General features: G+C 31.6%; 1 long non-coding RNA gene across 1 annotated transcript; it reads left to right on the top strand.

Annotated features, from left to right (window-relative positions):
* Positions 1 to 3,907: 3,907 nt before the first annotated feature.
* Positions 3,908 to 5,295, top strand: LOC128034514 (uncharacterized). Its single transcript, XR_008190565.1, has 2 exons — positions 3,908 to 4,067; positions 4,182 to 5,295. It is a non-coding gene; the product is annotated as an uncharacterized LOC128034514 (long non-coding RNA).
* Positions 5,296 to 15,486: the final 10,191 nt, after the last annotated feature.

Genomic DNA, 15,486 nt, shown 5'->3' with positions numbered 1-15,486 from the left:
GTTTTATGATAATATTTAAACAAATATATGTTTTAAAAATTTTAAAATAATATAGTCGATTGAGTCTTAGTTCAACTGGCATGAGTATTGTTGTCAAAGTAAGAGGACGTGAATTTGAGTGCGCTGAAACGTATTATCTTCCTATTTAAGGGTTGGAGAGGGGTTATGGGTAATTCTAGACATTGTGCCAAAAATAATAGATATGATTAGAACATATAATAAGATTGTTAAAAATATTTAAAATAATATTGAAAAAATATTTAGTTTATAAAAAATTTATCAAAATTATCAATTTTAAAATATATTTAAAAAATATAATTTAAAACATATTTTAAAACCTATCAATTTTAAAGAATATAATTTATTAAGGAATATCAGTTTGAAAATAAGATGTCTAAATTTTTGAATTATGTGTATTATTATCACTTTGGTAAATATTTTTAACCAATTACAACTTATTTTAAATTGGTTTTAATTTATATTCATCATGAAACAAACTTTCATGTAAGGTATCAAATTTTCAAGTAAATGATTCAAGATATGGATCATGAACAGCAGTTGTTACCCTTTTTTAATTTATAAACTTTTTATCAGAGGTTTATACACTTTTTCAATTGTTATTTATGAAAAGTTAGAATATTTTGTATCAAAATTTGTCAAATAAATATATACTTAAATAAATACACATAGCATTGCTAAAAAACACTAGTTATATATTTTATTTTTCAAATATCAAAAATTAAAAAAATAACAAAATAAAAAACCTGAAAATGCAAAAAAAAAAAAGTGAAAATCTTTTATTTCTTTTGGATGAAGAACAAGAACATAGAAATCCAAAATTTTGATAAGCACGCAAAAATGATTTTCGGGAAACCTTGGAGCCTAAGGTCAAAAGACTTAAAGGAAATCTTTTTGAGCCTATAAAAAGAAAGCTTGCGTGCTTATTTAAGAAAGAATAACAATGGGCACATATAAAAACAAGCAGTAGACAGTGGAAAATAGCACCACAAGAACACATTTTCAGAAGCACATCGACTGAAGGTATTGTTTCAGTTTGAGTTTCTTCTGGGTTGTTTTATTTTTTTTATTTTTTTTTCTTTGGGTGTATTTAATGGTAGACAAAATTTAATCCGATTCGAAAAATTGAAAAAAATCAAATCTCAAGTTAATCGAATTGATTTATTTGAGTCAACTCAAATAAGTAATTCGAGTTTCGAGTTCGAGTCGAGTTGAATATCAAAACGAGTTATTCAAGTAAACTCGAATAAGTAATTCGAGTTTCAAATTCAAATTGAGTTGGATTTTACAATTCAAATAATAGATTTGTGAAAATACCCTTTTGATCCCTATCAATTTTGAAAATAAGCAAATTAGTCTCTTTTTAACAAAATTACAAAAAAATCAAATATTCAAATATTTGTAAGAATTCCAAAATTTATATTTTAAATTTTTTTAAAATTTAAAAATCTAAAAATTATATAAGGAAAGTTAAAATTTTAAAATAATAATATTGAGGACATAAATTAATTAATTAATTATTCAAGTTTATCATATTAAAGGACTTTTTGCTTTAAAAAGTTTTAAATATCTATGGTTTTAAATTTATGGTAGTTATACTATACCAATATTTTAATTTAACTCGAACAATTTCACTCGATTCGATTTGACTTGAATTTCATTTCACTCTACTCAATTCAAAGAAAATTTCAAATCGAGTTAGGATGATAAAATAGGACTCGTTAACTCGATTAACTCAAATTTTTTTATTTGATTTGATTTGATTCGATCAAACACTCAACTCTAAATGTAGACATGAAAAACATTTGAGTTTGGGTTTTGAAATAACGAATAGAAAGATTTTTTTTTTTTTTTCATTTCGGTCTTAAGAGGAGGCTCCGATGAGTACTAGCTACACTCAAATTCAACCCTAAGCTATGAGGAGATGGATCAACTCCTCAAACTCTTAAATGGAAAATGAAAATATTTTTTTAGTTTTTCTTTTAATTTCTCAAAGAAAAATAGAAAATGATTTTTGAAAAGGAAAATATTTATTTTGAAAAAGAAAGAAAAATTAAAAATTTTGCCAATTTTAGGTCCGGCTATTTTACTTAAATAATCCAAAAAAATTAATTATTTACAAGAATGATCCAAGTTTAAAAACAATCACCCAAATGACCTAAACTGAATAGTAAAATTGGATTATGGACACTAGTTGGTCGACACCCACTTAAAATACATTAAAAATAAATAAATTTTTGGGTTATGGTCACTAGATGGTTGATACTCAATTTTTTTTATGATATTGATACTCATTTTATACCAGTATATTTAAAAAAAATTGGATTATAGACATCAAATGGCCGACACAATTTTTAAGATTGTTTTTTTTTTTTTTTTGAGTTTTGGCCATTGCATGACCTAAGTTGTTATAGCGATCAAATAACTTAATTACATTTCAGTTCGAAATGTTAGAATTCATTGAAAAATTTGAGTTCTAGCAATTTAGCTCTTAATTTTTGACTTTATTTTGACCTTCAAGTTTTAGTTTTATCAAAATCTAAACTTTTTTAAATATATATACTAATATAAAATGAGTATTAGTATTATATAATTTGTAAAAAAAATACATGAGTCCAACCATCTAGAGATTATAGCCCAAAAAAAATTTTTTTAATATATTTTGTGTGGGTGTCGGCCATTTGATGTTTATAACCTAATTTTACTATTCATTTCTAGTCATTTAGACGAGTGTTTTTGAATTTAGTTCTTTCTTATAAATAATTACTTTTTTTCGAGTTATTTAAGTAAAATAGTCCAAAAACCAAACAACATTGGGTCCTCAAGAAGCGGAGCCAACCAATAAAGAAGAGAGAAATCAGAGGATATAAAAAAAGAAGAGTTCTTTTGGAAAATACAAGGGTAAATACGAGAAACAAAGCTTTCTCTTGGCTTTTATAGTTGGACGGAAGGGCTAATTAAAAACAAGCCCTTCCATATTTTTTTAGTTTATTTTTAAACAGTTCCGCCTTTTGCAAAAACAATATTGATCCTTGGGTTTTTAATTTCATTCAAAATTTGAAATTCGGCCTAGGGAAATTGCCCATTAAATCCCTCTACTTTAACATTGCTTTTAAAATTAAAATTAAAATTTTGAATTTTGAATTATTTGATTTGATTTACTTTCTTTGAAAATTAAACTTTATACATAAGTTTTAAATAATTTTTCCACAATTCTTTTTACATTTTAATTTTAGTTTTTAATCTAATTTGCTTTGTGCATATAATTTCTTGATGTAATTGTTTATTTATTTTATCTTTACAATGTCTTAACTATTGTGATTAAATTTTTTAGTTATTAAATTTGTTTTTTAACATCCTAAAATTTTTATCTCCTTAACGTGGTACTATTCGAGAAGTGCATGGAAATTTTTAAAAATAATTTCTAACTTATTACTTGATTGATGGTAATGTAGGACATTGGATAACTTATTGAGAAGTGAAAATGTGATGAGGGACTAAAGTGCAAATTTACTACAAGAGGAACTGAATGATCGAATGAATTTGAGAAATGCAAGAAGGGCATTTTAGACATTTCATATGGCTATAATTAAAATTTGGAATTTAAAAGTTTAAGAATAGTGATAAAGAGTAATGTGAGCTATTAGATTTAATTTTATAAATTAAGAGCATTCTTAACCACACAAATTTTGGTTGACTTTTACCAACCTTGTTTTTAAATTGAATAAAAAATAAATTAGGAGCAATCTTGACCACACAAATTTTGGTTGACTTTTACCAACTTTATTTTTAAATTGAATAAAAAAGAAAAAGAGAGAAAAATCCACCTTTCTCTTCCTCAAGAACTTCAACCATTATAACAAGAAAGGAGAAAAATCTCTTCCCACCATTTCCACCTTCTTCCTTTGATCCAAGCCACATTTCAACTTTAAACCTTATTTCCTTCACTAAAATCAACTTGAAATCCTTTCTTAAGCTTGTTTCCATCTTCATCCTCCCATCAAGGCTTAGGGTTTTACTTAAGTTAGTGAGAGGAAATTCAAGTAAAGGTAAGAATGAGTTAGTTTCATCATCTCATCACATATATTTATAAAATTCATGTCTATTAAGTTGTTGAACATTTATTATGATATTTATTATGTGTATTCAATGTCTTAATAAAGAGAAAAGGCTTGGAAAAGGAACTCCAAGTAAAGGAAAGGAAGAAGTGGTTGAGTAGAAAAAAGAACTATCTCCTATTTTTGGTGATTTTGAAGGTAAGTTCTCATGAAAATTCTCTTACTTAATAATGAAAAATCACTAATGAGTTAATTAATGTAATAAATGATGAAGAGAAAGTGTGCAATAAGTTTTCTATTATTATAATATATATATATGTATATGAATTGAGATAAATAAGTAGAGGTGATAATTTGTTCACCAAAATGGTAGAACCTTATTAAATGAGGAAAATGGAGAAATAATGGTGATAACTGAAATAACGACTTGTATATGACTTATGTGAAAGAAAGTTGAAGTTATGATCACGCTATTGTGTCTAAATTACTATAATTGTGAAAGGTTGATCTGCCGTAATTCAGTGTAGCCAATCAAACTAATTTCCACACTTTAAGAGCTTGAAAGCCAGTATTTTCATTAGGTATTAATTATATTTTTGTAAGTTTTTGTTAAGTTAATAAAATGTGCAAATTGAGTCTTTTATTGACGTTAAAGGTCGAATGAGGCCTAAGGGTGATCTAATGAACTTTGTAAGTGTACAGGAGACCATTAGAAAGCGTAATAAATCGATTTTGGTTGCTATGTCGCAACACAGAATGTTTGATGTCACAACATAATAAGCATAATGGAGAAATCACGAAACTACCTTTTGTGTCATGACGTACCCTGAAGATTTCCCAAGAGGAGTACATTGACTGCTATGTCACGACACAAGACCTAGTGTGTCGAGACATTGACTCTAGACGGGAATTAAACACGAGACAGGGGAGTTTTGGTCCGCACAATCAAACTTAAAGCTTAGGAACATCAGCTGACCTAGGGTTAAGGACGACGAGCACCTAAAATCTATAAATAGGCTCATTTGTCACATGTTAAAGACACAATTCACTTAGCCTAGATTTAGTCTTTTAATTTCAGATTACTTTTCTCTTTTCTTAGGTTAGATTTATTTTCATTCTTTCTTGTTCTATTTTGAGAGATCTGTATTGTGGAGACAATCAAACCTTGTGGATCCGCGATCAATCTTAATACAACTCTATGTTATCGATTTATTTGGCATGTTTTCTCTTTATATCGATTCTATATTGTCTATGGAAACCATGAGGAACTAATCCTTCTTTGGGGGATTAACAAGTTAAGGTATAATTTGTTAACTGTTTTGTAGGGATACTCAAAGGATCAACTGTTTGCGAAAGGAAAAATGTAAAACAAGCCTAGTCTTGACAACCCTGGAAAGTCATCAAGGTGGGAATTAACCCAAAATTGGTATTTCCCATATGTGAACACGTTCACCCCAAACTGATTTGGACTATGAGGTCGAAAGATAAATAGTCCTTGTGGACTCGTTATTCGAGTGGAAGATCAGAATATCCTGCTGGGATAACGACTAGTTGATTGACAAGAAAACCTGAAGCGACAGTTGATAGGAATTATAGAAGCGAGCTAATCACCTATAATTAGATTTGATTTATTCTATCTTTTGATCTCTTGAATTTTATTTCTTTATGTTATTTTCTTTTATTATTTTAAAAACCTTAAAAAGTCCATTTTATTTTAAATTTGTACTATAACTTAATTAGAATACTAATTAGATTTTTTTGTGTTTAGGTTAAAATTAATCTAGTACTAGCTTTCCTTAGGTATGATCCACTGAGTACTCACATACTCCGTTGTAACTATATTACAACTAGACCCGTATACTTGCGGATACTGCCTTTCATACCTACATATTTTATTGCAGTATTCATAATCTGAACATTAGTACGTCCGGAGGCGGACAAGTTGTTGGCATCGTTGCCAGGGAGACAATGTCACTAGTTTGATTTTAAGTTTTGCACTTTAGAAGGAATAAATAGAAAATTTTTAGGTTATAAATACAAATTCATTTTATTTATTTATTGCTACTAATATTCTCTCTCTAGATTTAGCGTATGACTCGTAGTAGAGGCACACCTATTGTAGCAATCATAGATCCATAGAGAAACCAGCAATAGTAGTAGTAGCAACAGATGCAAGATCCACCACCACCTACTGTAGGTAACGTACCACACAAGAATCCATTATTTGGCAACATTGACGATAATGTTTTAGGAAATCCGACAACACCACTACTACCCGGAAACGTGCACATGGCTCGTAACGAAAGAACCTTAAGAGACTATGCATTACCAAGACTAGACATAGTTCAGGAAAGTATAACGAGACCGACTATTATAGAAAATAATTTTGAAATTAAGCCGACAATGATTCAGACGATCCATAGTAATTTGCAATTTAGGGGCACGAGGACAGAGGATCTGAATCAACATTTGAAACAATTTCTTCAACTTTGTGGTGCTTTTAAGTATAACGGGGTCACTGATGATGTTATTCGTCTTCGGTTGTTCTCTTTTTCTTTGATCGATAACATCTTTTCTTGGTTAGACTCGCAGACAAAAGGATCTATCACAACATGGAATGAACTTGCTGGAAAGTTCATACAGAAGTTTTTCCCTATTAGTAAAACAATTCATTTAAGAAGAGAGATTGTTGTTTTCAGACAGATGGAAGGAGAACGTTTCCCTGAGCCTTGGGAATGCCCACACCACGGATTTCTTGAGTGGATGCAATTGTAGGTATTTTGTAATGGGTTGGATGTGAACATAAGATCAGGACTAGACTTAGCAACATGAGGAACACTTATGAACAGGACATACAAGTATACGTACTAAATAATTGAGAACATGAAATTGAGCTCGTTCCAGTGGCCAATTGCACGATTTACATATGGCCAAAAAATCACTACGGTAAAAGCTATTCAAGAGGATGATAAGTATTAACAGTTAGTGGATAGACTTAACTGTATTGAATCTGCAAACAGTGCATCGTCTACGAGTGGAGGATATAAACTTCTTTTCCATTACCTTAACAATCCTACTGAGGATGTGAATTATATAAAAAATAACAGTGGAAACCCTTATTCCAACACTTATAATCTTGGTTGGAGAGATCACCCAAATCTGAGATGGAAAGGAAACCAATAAGAATGTAATATTTCAAATCAAGCTAAAAATACTAACTATCAACCTCTTTATTTGTAGAAACCTAAAGACAGGGCCAACCTAAGTGACTATACTACATGTGGTGAATGTTTGGATTGAATAGAAAAAGAAATGCAGTCAATGAGAACATATGTCAAGCAAGTGTAGTTTGAGTACATTAACTCAACCAGAAAATTGACTAAACTTGAGCATCAAATGAGCCAATTGATGAGCATGATGGGAGACATCAAAACACAAATTGGTACTGGTATACCCAGCAATACATCAAATAATCCTTGGGGAGAAGGTAAAGAGCACATGAAATCAATAACGCTTCGATTAAGCAAAGTACTAAATAACCTAGAAAACCCTACTCCGGAGGTAAATATGGAGAATGCTGATGACCCTCAAGAGAAATCCCTAGAGGCTGAAGATGGACCAAAGTTAGAGGAGGAAATTGACTGACAGTTGAGCCAGAGAAAGAGATACCCAAAGATTTTGCTGTCCCAAAGATCCCATTCCCTTCAAGGCTAGAGGAAAAATAGAAGCGGGATGAAGACAAGTTTGTAAGTTTCTTAAACTTGTTCAAAACATTAAACGTTAACCAGCCTTTAATTTAATTATGTCTAGGCATAAGAAAATTAATGTAGCAGAATAAGTTAATTTAAGTGCCTCCTGTAGTGTTATTATTTGGTAGGTTCCCCAAAAAATGAAAGACTCGAAAAGTTTTACTATTCCTATAGAGATAAGAAACATTCACTTTAATAGAACTCTATGTGACCTAGGAGCTATTCTTAATCTAATACCTCTGTACGTTTTTGAAAAACTCGGTTTAGGGGACCTTAAAACTACTCAAATAACATTACAGTTGGCTGACAGGTCTTCAGTACAACATAAAAGTGTATTGGAAGATATGTTAGTCAAAGTGCACTGTTTCACTATCCCAGCAGATCTTGTGGTTCTTGATTTTGAAGAAGATTGAGAAATACCTATCTTTTTACGTAGACTTTTTCTAGCCACTTTTAAGTCTACTGTTGATTTAAAAAAATGATTTAACCACGAAAATATGTATTAGTGGCCAGAAGGTGGGAGTTTTCTTTCCCCACTTGGTGATGACCTTATGCAAAAAGGCAAGTGTACCTATGACATCCACCGAGCAGTTGCTAAAACCTTCCCAAAGTATTATTGGAGACACATTATTCCAACAGTACATAGAGCTACGAGCCAAAAAATAAAGGATTAGAACAAAAAAAGAAGAAGCAATAACCATACCAAATTCATCACAGAGGTTGACATGAGTTCAACAAGAATTTGATGAGATTAGTCATCCAAATCCAGACTAGATGATATAATGGATGCAGAAGTTGGGGCCAATTTTTCAAGAATCTGCTAGGCAAAACAACATTCGGGTCCCTAATTATACACCTAATATGTTTGGGCCAACACATTAGGAACAAGAGGAAGACGCACATGAGAGTGAAGAGGAATGAGAGGATGCGAAGGAAAAAGGAGATAAAGACATGGATCTTGAGGATGATTAGCCTTTAAATTTTATTTCGGGTTGTATTAAAACTTAATGACGATTTTAGTTTGTTTTAGGATAGGAATAACATTTTAGTTATCTAGCTTTGTGTTTGTTTACGATTTTCTTTGTAAAAACCCTATATAATGGAATACAAACTACTTAAGCTTTACATGAATAATAGAGGAAGCACCTACCATTAGCAGTTAGAGCAACCACGATCAAACGAGTAACTTCTTTCCTTATCTATTTATAGGCTAAGTGTGGGGAAAGGTAACATAGAAAATTTGTTTAAATTTTTTTTCCTTGATTTTTCTTGTCTTTTGTGTGCTTGAGCTTGTAAAAATACAAGCAATTAGTTAGGAGCATGAACATAGGTTGCTTGTGTTTGCAAATAAATTTTGCATAATAATAGGTGATTTTAATTTTTTTTATTATTAGACTACTAAATTCTATATGTTACACTATAAATAGGGATTAAGCAATCAACTGTACCAAATGATATAGAAAATACAAGGAAATAAGCATGCTACTATGAATGATAAATGGTTGAATTTGAGTTTGTTTGATTGATTAAATTGGTGCATATTGAGATATGGGATTACCTAAGGCATTGTTTGGAACTTATCCAGAGCCAAAAAGCTAACCTATTCATATTTCACTTTTTAGTTCTGATTTTTGAGCCTTTTGACACTTCTTCATAAACTTCACTACAAGCCCCCAAACCTAAAACATTAATTTATATTTTCCATTTTTCTATGGTCCTACATTTCATGGTTAATAACATCTAGCCATATGTATTCAAGGTTAAGTAGATACATCACAGAGGAGTTGATAGAGTGAAATAGGAAAGATTGGTGTGATACAAGAACTATAGGTTCGCCTAAAAAGTGTAGAACAAAAGAAAAATTCAAAAAGAAAATCAATACGAGTAGAAAAATTTTGAGAAAAGCAAAGAGCATTTTTGAGTGAAAAAAATTGAAAAAGCAAAGTGACAAAGTCACAAGATTGAGAAAAACTCGGTAATTAGTGTATAGAAACTGGTAGGCTATTGATAGTTACTATGTCATGCTATGATTTCCTATGTGGAGAAATAAGGAATGTGAGAGAAGGATAAATAAGATGGTAAGCTAGTAAGGGTCACTAAGAGAGAAGAATAGGGATCGATACAATGTGTCAAACTATTTTTGTGTTTGTAACCCTTTTGATGCTTACTATTCTTGAATTCCATACCTATCCTAAGCCTTCAAACGTTACAAGTTGAAAATTCCTATGTGACCTAAATATGCTTATGCATGAATTGACGTTTCATTAAACAATCGCATAAAGGACTATTTGTATTCAACTTCGATAATCAAATTACTTGTATGATTTATTGATGGATCCCTACATGTGAAACCCTTAATGTTTGTATATTTTGTAACATACTGAACCTGGTTGTTTGTGGTCTAAAGTGGTAAGTTAACTATTCATAATATCAAAGTTATTTATGAATACGAAATACCTAGCCATGTGCTTCAAAGTCAATACTTGTATGATATTTGCTCAATGACTTCTGTTCTATTTCTTATTTTTGTTGCTTGAGGAAAAACAACGAATTTAGTGTTGGGGAGTTTGATCTGCTGTAATTCGATGTAGCAAATTAAACTAATTTCTACACTTTAGGAGCTTGGAACATTTTCATTATGTATTAATTATGTTTTCGTACATTTTCGTTAAGTTAATAAAATGCGCAAATTGAGTGTTTTATTGACCTTTGGGGCCGAATGAGGCCTACGGGTGAGCTAATGACCTTTGTAAGTGTGTAGGAGACCATTAGAAGGCGTAATAAACTGATACTGGTCACTATATCGTAACAAGAAATTCTTGATGACACAACGTACAAAGAAAAATAGAGAAATCATGGAACTACTTTTGATGTCATGACACAGCCTAAGAGTGTTGTGACATACCCCTAAAGACATCCCAAGAGGAGTACACTGACTGCTATGTCGTGACACGGGACCTGTCGTGTAACGACATCAAATATGGACAAAAATTAAACACGAGACAAAGGTGTTTTGGTCTGCACAATCAAACTTAAAGCTCAGGAATGTCAATTGACCTAGGGTTAAGGACAACGACCACCTGAAATCCATAAATAGGCTCCTTTGTCACATGTTATAGACACCATTCACTTAGCCTTGATTTAGTCTTTTAATTTCATTTTAGTATTCTCTTTTCTTACATTAGATTTATTTTCATTCGTTCTTGTTCTATTTTGAGATATCTGTATTGTGGAGACAATCAAACCTTGTGGATTCGTGATCAATCTTAATACAATTAGACTTTTTTTTTAAACTCGATATTTTTGATTTATTTGGCATGTTTTCTCTCTATATCGATTCTATATTTTCTATGGAAACTATGAGCAACTAATCCCTCTATGGGGAATAGCAAGTGGAGGTATGATCTGTTAACTATTTTGTAGGGATACTCAACAAATCAATTTTTTGGGAGAGGAAGAATGTAAAACAAATCCTAGTCCTGACAGCCCTGGAAAGTCATCAAGGTGAGAATTAACCCAAAATTGGTATTGCCCATCTGTGAACACTTTCACCCCAAACCGATCTGGACTGTGAGGTCGGAAGATAAGTAGTCCTTGCAGACTCATTATTCGAGTGGAAGATCGAAAGATCTTGTTGGGATGGTGACTAGTTGATTAACCAAAAAACCCGAAACGATAGTTGATAGGAATTACCGAACCAATCGAATCACCCATAATAAGATTTGATTTATTCTATCTTTTGATCTCTTGAATTTTATTTCTTTATGTTATTTTCTTTTATTATTATAAAAACCTTAAAATTTTCATTTTATTTTAGCTTTGTACTATAACTTAATTAGGATTCTAATTAGATCTTTTTGTGTTTAGGTTAAAATTAATCTAGCAATCGCCTCCCTTAGGTAGGATCCTCAGAGTACTCACCTACTATGTTGTAACTATACAACTAGATTGATGTACTTGTGGATACCGCCTCTCATATCTGTATCTTTAATTCAATTTTCACACTCTGGACGTTAGTACATCTGGAGGCGGTGAAAGGTGAGGTAACAAGATGGAACAATAAGAAATTATGGTTGAAAAGGGTGAAATTTTGATACAATCTTTTATTTTATTTAATATGTGGTATTGATTGATGTGAAAAGTGAAAAAATGAGTTTGGGTGTGAAATTTTCATAATGACATAATGAGAACATGTGGCAAAGCGTTTGTGTATTTAGGTGAACAAGTGTACAAGTGAATATATATAAATGTGTATACATGTGAATATATGTATTAGAATGTATGCACATATTTGTATAATAAGATATTAGCGTTAAAGATAGTGTGAAAATGATTTAATGGAAACTTGCACTTGTAAACTTGGTAGTTAGGATACAATTGGCATGGCAATAAAGACTAGTATGTGTTCTTTAGAACGACAATGTGTTATTGGAATAATGATGTTATGCCTTACAACATAGCACTTATGTTCATTATAGATTCTTTATGTGTATGCATCGGTGTGCTGGGAGGATACACCTTAAGTTCAATATGTGCGGAGTTAAATTGGAATCCCGTGTGTCTGAATCTTATTTTACTAAGGTTATCAAGGGCCATGAGTCTAAATGTGTGAACAAGGTAATGAATAAACTATGTGATGTGAAGTGAAAAGTTATAAGAAAGCTTAATTTTCTAAACAATTTAACATGTTATGGAAATTTAATTGAATTTGTTAAAGTTATTTAAGATGTGAAAACTAACTAAGTGGAAGTAATGTGACCTCTTATATGAGCTTAATGAGTGTATGTATGTGATTGAGCATGTATGTATTAATTGTTTTCATTTACTGATGTTATATTTTCTAATCTAGTTCAATTGCTTAAATCTCACAAGTGAGTTTATTTACATGAGCTTTCACTAGGCATTCATGCTTAACGCATTATTGTCTTCTTGCACATAGTGTAACACCCCATACCCGACCCGATTGCCAGGTCCAATCTATAGGATGTCACATTCATTGTAGGAGCAACAACGATCAATTTTATTCTAATTCTATCATTACACGTTTAGATACAAGCATTACATACATAAAACACAATTTATATACTTATTTTTTGGGTCATATATGAGCTTACAAAAACTCAAAACTATCCTAGGGTCAAATAAGGACTAAACTAAGACTTTTTCAAAACTTCCCAAGCTGGTGTCACGAATTCCAAGGTTTGGTGTCGTGACATAGAAGACAACATGCAAGCTTTCCAACCAAAAGACCAACTTGTAAAGTTTTCAAAATTAAACAGAGTCGAGGTTGTGACCTCAAACAGAGGACGTTTTGACGAGAATGGCTGATGTCGTGACATTAAAGGGGGAATGTTGCGACTTCCATGACAGTCCACTAGGTTACCAATTTCATACATTTTCCAACTAGCATATGTGAACCTATTTAGTGTAAAGTTTCTAAAACTTCAACACCATTTTCATGCATAACCATTAACCATTTCATTTAGGTACTACATCATTACTCAAATTTAACCATTTTCAACTTGAAATAAGATAAACCTAGGTACATTGCATTTGACCAGAATGAAAAGAGATATACAAACTTAGTCAAGTCAAAATTTGCTATCCGAATTCTAAATTCACTTTTAGGGGCTTCAAGGATCACCTATACCTGCGCACAGAATAAACAAACCATACACTAAGCGATAAAGGTTAATGGTACTTTAATGATTCAAAATGTTATAACTTAAACATTAGCAATTTGACATCATTCATATGAACTCAAAGTTTACCAAAACATGTCTCATCATGCAAAACTATTTCATAATCAATTTCACATAAGAGTATGTGACTGGTAACTCTTGAAAAGAGTTATATGTCATGCCTTTAGACTTGGTTAATTGTCTGTATTTAGGTGAATTTAGTTGCATTTTAGGATATTATATTAGTATTTTTTAAGGCATTGCATTAGGTAGCTTGGAGTGTGCTTAAATGTTATTATATGTTACTTTTAATTGTTTGCGGGAAGGATTTTTTTGTTGATTGAGTGGTAGGTGCAAAATGAGGAAAAATGAGTAAATGAGTGAAGGTTTGTCGTTATAAAAGGTTGGAGAGGTTGCCAACATGGATATTGAGGTAGTGCAAGGAAGATAGCACTTAATCGTTATCAGCCTTGCTGTACATGTACTAAAAAAATCATCCCGAAAAAGAGGGAAAAAGATCATGAGATCATGGGATGATAGGCCTACTCTAAAAGAAGAGATACAAAACCTAAAGATAAAAAACTTAAAATGGGGGGTGGAGGAAATTGGGAAAAAAAAGATCCTTAGGCGGGAGTAGATGATACAGTTGAGAACAAGCCAGAGACGCAAGGAAGAAGAAGAAGGTAGTCCCTCTTAGCCAGCTATAGACATTGCAACGTCGGAACTATGGGCTGGATAGGTGAAAGCTATCTTCCTAAAGTTCTTTTGTAATTTTCTTATTTACTGTTTCGTAAACTAAATTGATGAAAATGATATTGAATGCTATTTTGAATCGGGATGTTATTTACCAGTCCATGAGTTAATCTCATAGGGTTGGGATTACTTGATGAAACCTTTATTTCCATTATTGGCTAAAGCCTAGATTAGTTTTAAGTTACTTGTCTCATTCAATGGTATTATTAAATTGCATGCGTGTAATCTCTATACATAGACGAATGTGCGGCATGTTTGTGGAATTAATCGAATTCTAAAATTGTTAGGTTAGGTAAATCAAAATTGAATGATATGAGTGAGTGTTTTAACGAATAATCATAGCGGACTCTAGACATAGAGCAGTGTCTCATACAGAAGGAAGTAGAAACAATCATAGAAACCATACTCAAGGGCTATCGACATATACTGCTCTAGGTGAGGTAACTTAAGGTCTAGCTCTCAAACAAAGTAGACCACAGTAGAATTATTTCGAGCAGTAGAATAAGATTAAACTTGCCAAGTAATTATTGGTTAATGAGGGTAGGTTATTTGTAATCCTAACATTACAAATCAACATCGTAGATCATTTATCTGTTACTGGAGCATCTTTACTTTCACATCCTTAATTGTTTACTTGTTTGTTTTATACATTTTGTACAACTTTATTCTTCTAATTGACACTGCATTATTATTATTGCTTTTTCCTTAGCATTAATCTCGCTTTACTATAATAACCTAACCATTTTATATGTATTCAATCCCTGTGGAGACGATCTTACTTATCACTTTATTACTTGATCCGACGTTTCTACTTGCACAATTCACATACCTTATTCACATGCGACGATGACCACCTATAAACGACTTATCATTTATACTTAAGATATAACTCTACACACCCCAAAATCAGAGAATCCAAAAAGATGAGAAAAGTATGTATGAAAATTATTTGGCGCACTGTGTAACATAATCCACCACCTTGTAGGCCGAATGGCGAATCAGAGTATTTGCGCATACTAGCGATAAAGTATCTTTTCATTGGCGATATCTAAGGAATTAATTACAGGATATTTTCAAGTGAAGAAAGATTATACCAAGCAAGTACGCACCTAAGAATAGTACTCCCTAGAGTTTTGTTTGATCATTAAGAGCTTGTCAAGTGTATGGGAAAGCTAGTCAAGATAGGCCAGTGAGTTGCTAAGGTGTAATCCCGTACTCATCTAATAC

This window comes from Gossypium raimondii, chromosome 11 (assembly GCF_025698545.1).
Source record: "Gossypium raimondii isolate GPD5lz chromosome 11, ASM2569854v1, whole genome shotgun sequence".
NCBI lineage: Eukaryota > Viridiplantae > Streptophyta > Magnoliopsida > Malvales > Malvaceae > Gossypium > Gossypium raimondii.
Note: the sequence above shows the minus strand (reverse complement) of the source record. Positions and strands in the feature narration are given on the sequence as shown.